Source organism: Mobula hypostoma, chromosome 17 (genome assembly GCF_963921235.1).
Source record: "Mobula hypostoma chromosome 17, sMobHyp1.1, whole genome shotgun sequence".
In the NCBI taxonomy this organism is placed as follows: Eukaryota; Metazoa; Chordata; class Chondrichthyes; order Myliobatiformes; family Myliobatidae; genus Mobula; species Mobula hypostoma.
In genome coordinates, this window is record NC_086113.1 from 2586544 (window position 1) to 2592937 (window position 6394).

Consider the following 6394-nt stretch of genomic DNA (forward strand, 5'->3'; position numbering starts at 1 on the left):
CTCCTTAGTGAATACCGAAGAAAAGAAATTGTTCAAAATCTCCCCCATGTCTTTTGGCTCCGCACATAGCCGTCCACTCTGATTCTCTAAGGGACCAATTTTATCCCTCACTATCCTTTTACTATTTATATAACTGTAGAAACCCTTTGGATTTATTTTCACCTTACTTGCTAAAGCTGCCTCGTATCTTCTTTTAGCTTTTCTAATTTCTTTCTTAATTCTTTCTTAAGATTCTTTTTACATTCTTTATATTCCTCGAGCACCTCATTAGCTCCAAGCTACCTATATTTATTGTAAATCCCTCTCTTTTTCTGAACCAAGTTTCCTATATCCCTTGAAAACCATGGCTCTCTCAAACTTTTAACCTTTCCTTTCAACCTAACAGGAACATAAAGATCCTGTACCCTCAAAATTTCACCTTTAACTGACCTCCATTTCATCCTTCCCATAAAACAAATTGTCCCAATCCACTCCTTCTAAATCCCTTCGCATCTCCTCAAAGTTAGCCTTTCTCCTATCAAAAATCTCAACCCGGGTCCAGTCCTATCCTTCTCCATAATTATATTTAAACTAATGGTGTTGTGATCACTGGACCCGAAGTGCTCCCCAACACATACCTCCGTCTCCTGCCCTATCTCATTCCCTAACAGGAGATCCAACACTGCCCTTTCTCTAGTTGGTACCTCTATGTATTGCTGCAAAAAACCATCTTGCACACATTTGACAAACAAGAGACCTTCTGTTTCTATTACCATAATATTAGTAATTTTCTGGAAGAAACTAATATCACTTCCTCGGGGTGCATATATATTCAATAAAGTAACTGGATTTGCAACTATATTTCCCCCTTACCAGAATATATCTGCCCTCCTTATCTCCCATTTCAAATACTTTTTCAAAATTTAGCTTGCTTGAGATGAGAATAGCAACTTCTCTTCTACGTCCTGATTTATATGAGGAGAAAAACAAATTAGTGAAGCCCATTCTCTTTAATTTTCCATGCTCATTATCACAAGTGAGTTTCCTGTAAATATACTGCATGGGCTTGTTCTTTTTTCATTTTTAATACAATTTTACTGCGTTTGACTTGATTCAACAGCCTATTGACATTAAAAGAAATGAGTTTTACTTTGTCCTTAGCCATGTGTATTTATCTGTTAGCATACCATTGAAATTTGCAGAATATAGCTTAATCGATCTACTCCCTGAACAAATAAGAGCCAGGAAACGCGAATAATTTAAAAAAAGGTAACAAAGGTGTGATTCCAAGGCTGGGGTCTCTAGATGACCCTGGGTTGAGCTAGAAGAAACGTCTAGCTGTAGGGGATAGCCCCTCCTACCTGTGAGTTGAGGGCCCCTGCTGCAATACCTATAAAAGTAAGTAAAACAATCTATGTCCAGTACACAGAAATGATTTCACTGTGTATTCCTCCCATGTATATATCCTCATTTAGGTGGGGGAAAAGGAATGAACAAATAAATCATGATCAAAGTATATTAACTTCCCATTCCAAAACACTCTCTTCTTACCCTAGGCCCTTTATAGAAACTCCGCCTTTGCTCTTGAATCGAAGGAATCTAAGTACTATTGAACACGGCTTACTTTCTCTGTCTCCGGGAGGCCGCGGGACAAGCGAACGATGCGTCCTCTCAATTTCAATCTCCATAGTCGGGGGAAATCTCCAGCGCTTCCCGCAGCAGCTTTTCTACAAAGTCTATCATCGACACTCCCTCCGCTCCTCCGGGAACATTATAAATCCTGATATTTTTCTGTCTCGATCTTCCCTCCTGGTCAAGCAAATTACTTTCCTGTTGATTTAATATTTTTATTGTCTTACTTAGTATCTGTTCCACGTTTTGCACGCGATCTTCCACCTTCTCAGTTCGAGTCTCTGCCACCGCTATTTTCCGATTGACGTTGGCGAGCTCTGATTTCTATCACTGAGTTGCTGTTTTATATCTTTCTGGACTTCCCTTCTCTCTTCCAGAATCTTTATCATATTTGCCGCTTTGTGAACCAGGCCCCGCGTCAGCCTGGCCGCCAAGCGCACGTGTAGGAGAGCCGCGCGCTTCCATCGGCTCGGCAGTGATGCTTTTCAAAATCTCCATTCTTTTTCCCCATTCTTGCCCCCCCCTTATCAATTCAGATATTTTCGAAAGAGCTTATATTTGATGGATTAACAGGGCAAAATATGTGTTTTTCCAGAAGAGCTATTGATTTAAGCTGCCATTCTGAACGATGATGTCACCGGAACCTCCGTGGACCAATTCTCACTGACTATCTGTGTCCTGGGGCCATTCTCACTGACTATCTGTGTCCTGGGGCCATTCTCACCACACTAACTGTGTCCTGGGGCCATTCTCACTGACTATCTGTGTCCTGGGCCCATTCTCACTGACTATCTGTGTCCTGGGGCCATTCTCACTGACTATCTGTGTCCTGGGGCCATTCTCACCACACTAACTGTGTCCTGAGGCCATTCTCACTGACTAACTGTGTCCTGGGGCTATTCTCACCACACTAACTGTGTCCTGGGGCCATTCTCACCACACTAACTGTGTCCTGGGGCCATTCTCACTGACTATCTGTGTCCTGGGCCCATTCTCACTGACTATCTGTGTCCTGGGGCCATTCTCACTGACTATCTGTGTCCTGGGGCCATTCTCACCACACTAACTGTGTCCTGGGGCCATTCTCACTGACTATCTGTGTCCTGGGGCCATTCTCATCACACTAACTGTGTCCTGAGGCCATTCTCACTGACTATCTGTGTCCTGGGGCCATTCTCACCACACTAACTGTGTCCTGGGGCCATTCTCACTGACTATCTGTGTCCTGGGGCCATTCTCACCACACTAACTGTGTCCTGAGGCCATTCTCACTGACTATCTGTGTCCTGGGGCCATTCTCACCACACTAACTGTGTCCTGAGGCTATTCTCACCACATTAAATGTGTCCTGGGGCTATTCTCACTGAACTGTGTCCTGAGGCCATTCTCACTGACTAACTGTGTCCTGGGGCTATTCTCACCACACTAACTGTGTCCTGGGGCCATTCTCACCACACTAACTGTGTCCTGAGGCCATTCTCACTGACTATCTGTGTCCTGGGGCCATTCTCACCACACTAACTGTGTCCTGGGGCCATTCTCACCACACTAACTGTGTCCTGAGGCCATTCTCACTGACTATCTGTGTCCTGGGGCCATTCTCACCACACTGACTGTGTCCTGGGGCCATTCTCACCACACTAACTGTGTCCTGAGGCCATTCTCACTGACTATCTGTGTCCTGGGGCCATTCTCACCACACTAACTGTGTCCTGGGGCCATTCTCAACACACTAACTGTGTCCTGAGGCCATTCTCACTGACTATCTGTGTCCTGGGGCCATTCACACCACACTAACTGTGTCCTGGGGCCATTCTCACTGACTATCTGTGTCCTGGGGCCATTCTCACCACACTAACTGTGTCCTGAGGCCATTCTCACTGACTATCTGTGTCCTGGGGCCATTCTCACCACACTAACTGTGTCCTGAGGCTATTCTCACCACATTAAATGTGTCCTGGGGCTATTCTCACTGAACTGTGTCCTGAGGCCATTCTCACTGACTAACTGTGTCCTGGGGCTATTCTCACCACACTAACTGTGTCCTGGGGCCATTCTCACCACACTAACTGTGTCCTGAGGCCATTCTCACTGACTATCTGTGTCCTGGGGCCATTCTCACCACACTAACTGTGTCCTGGGGCCATTCTCACCACACTAACTGTGTCCTGAGGCCATTCTCACTGACTATCTGTGTCCTGGGGCCATTCTCACCACACTGACTGTGTCCTGGGGCCATTCTCACCACACTAACTGTGTCCTGAGGCCATTCTCACTGACTATCTGTGTCCTGGGGCCATTCTCACCACACTAACTGTGTCCTGGGGCCATTCTCAACACACTAACTGTGTCCTGAGGCCATTCTCACTGACTATCTGTGTCCTGGGGCCATTCTCACCACACTGACTGTGTCCTGGGGCCATTCTCACCACACTAACTGTGTCCTGAGGCCATTCTCACTGACTATCTGTGTCCTGGGGCCATTCTCACCACACTAACTGTGTCCTGAGGCCATTCTCACTGAACTGACTGTGTCCTGGGGCTATTTTCACTGAACTGTGTCCTGAGGCCATTCTCACTGACTATCTGTGTCCTGGGGCCATTCTCACCACACTGACTGTGTCCTGGGGCCATTCTCACCACACTAACTGTGTCCTGGGGCCATTCTCACCGCACTAACTTTGTCCTGAGGCCATTCTCACTGACTATCTGTGTCCTGGGGCCATTCTCACCACACTAACTGTGTCCTGAGGCCATTCTCACTGACTATCTGTGTCCTGGGGCCATTCTCACCACACTAACTGTGTCCTGGGGCCATTCTCACCACACTAACTGTGTCCTGAGGCCATTCTCACCGACTATCTGTGTCCTGGGGCCATTCTCACTGACTATCTGTGTCCTGGGGCCATTCTCACCACACTAACTGTGTCCTGAGGCCATTCTCACTGATTATCTGTGTCCTGGGGCCATTCTCACTAAACTAACTGTGTCCTGGGGCCATTCTCACCACACTGTGTCCTGAGGCCATTCTCACTGACTATCTGTGTCCTGGGGCCATTCTCACCACACTAACTGTGTCCTGGGGCCATTCTCACCACACTACCTGTGTCCTGAGGCCATTCTCACCGACTATCTGTGTCCTGGGGCCATTCTCACCACACTAACTGTGTCCTGGGGCCATTCTCACCACACTAACTGTGTCCTGAGGCCATTCTCACCGACTATCTGTGTCCTGGGGCCATTCTCACCACACTAACTGTGTCCTGGGGCCATTCTCACCACACTAACTGTGTCCTGAGGCCATTCTCACTGACTATCTGTGTCCTGGGGCCATTCTCACCACACTAACTGTGTCCTGAGGCCATTCTCACTGAACTGACTGTGTCCTGGGGCTATTCTCACTGACTAACTGTGTCCTGGGGCCATTCTCACTGACTATCTGTGTCCTGGGGCCATTCTCACCACACTAACTGTGTCCTGGGGCCATTCTCACCACACTACCTGTGTCCTGAGGCCATTCTCACCGACTATCTGTGTCCTGGGGCCATTCTCACCACACTAACTGTGTCCTGGGGCCATTCTCACCACACTAACTGTGTCCTGAGGCCATTCTCACCGACTATCTGTGTCCTGGGGCCATTCTCACCACACTAACTGTGTCCTGGGGCCATTCTCACCACACTAACTGTGTCCTGAGGCCATTCTCACTGACTATCTGTGTCCTGGGGCCATTCTCACCACACTAACTGTGTCCTGAGGCCATTCTCACTGAACTGACTGTGTCCTGGGGCTATTCTCACTGACTAACTGTGTCCTGGGGCCATTCTCACTGACTATCTGTGTCCTGGGGCCATTCTCACCACACTAACTGTATCCTGAGGCCATTCTCACTGAACTGACTGTGTCCTGGGGCTATTTTCACTGAACTGTGTCCTGAGGCCATTCTCACTGACTATCTGTGTCCTGCGGCCATTCTCACCACACTGACTGTGTCCTGGGGCCATTCTCACCGCACTAACTGTGTCCTGAGGCCATTCTCACTGACTATCTGTGTCCTGGGGCCATTCTCACCACACTAACTGTGTCCTGGGGCCATTCTCACCGCACTAACTGTGTCCTGAGGCCATTCTCACTGACTATCTGTGTCCTGGGGCCATTCTCACCACACTAACTGTGTCCTGAGGCCATTCTCACTGACTATCTGTGTCCTGGGGCCATTCTCACTGACTATCTGTGTCCTGGGGCCATTCTCACCACACTAACTGTGTCCTGGGGCAATTCTCACCACACTAACTGTGTCCTGAGGCCATTCTCACTGACTATCTGTGTCCTGGGGCCATTCTCACCACACTAACTGTGTCCTGGGGCCATTCTCACCACACTAACTGTGTCCTGAGGCCATTCTCACTGACTATCTGTGTCCTGGGGCCATTCTCACTGACTATCTGTGTCCTGGGGCCATTCTCACCACACTAACTGTGTCCTGGGGCAATTCTCACCACACTAACTGTGTCCTGAGGCCATTCTCACTGAACTGACTGTGTCCTGAGGCCATTCTCACTGAACTGACTGTGTCCTGGGGCTATTCTCACTGAACTGTGTCCTGGGGCTATTCTCACTGACTATCTGTGTCCTGGGGCCATTCTCACTGACTAACTGTGTCCTGGGGCTATTCTCACTGAACTGTGTCCAGGGGCCATTCTCACTGAACTGTGTCCTGGGGCCATTCTCACTGACTTACTATACCCTGGGGTCATTCCCACTGACAAACTGTACCCTGGGG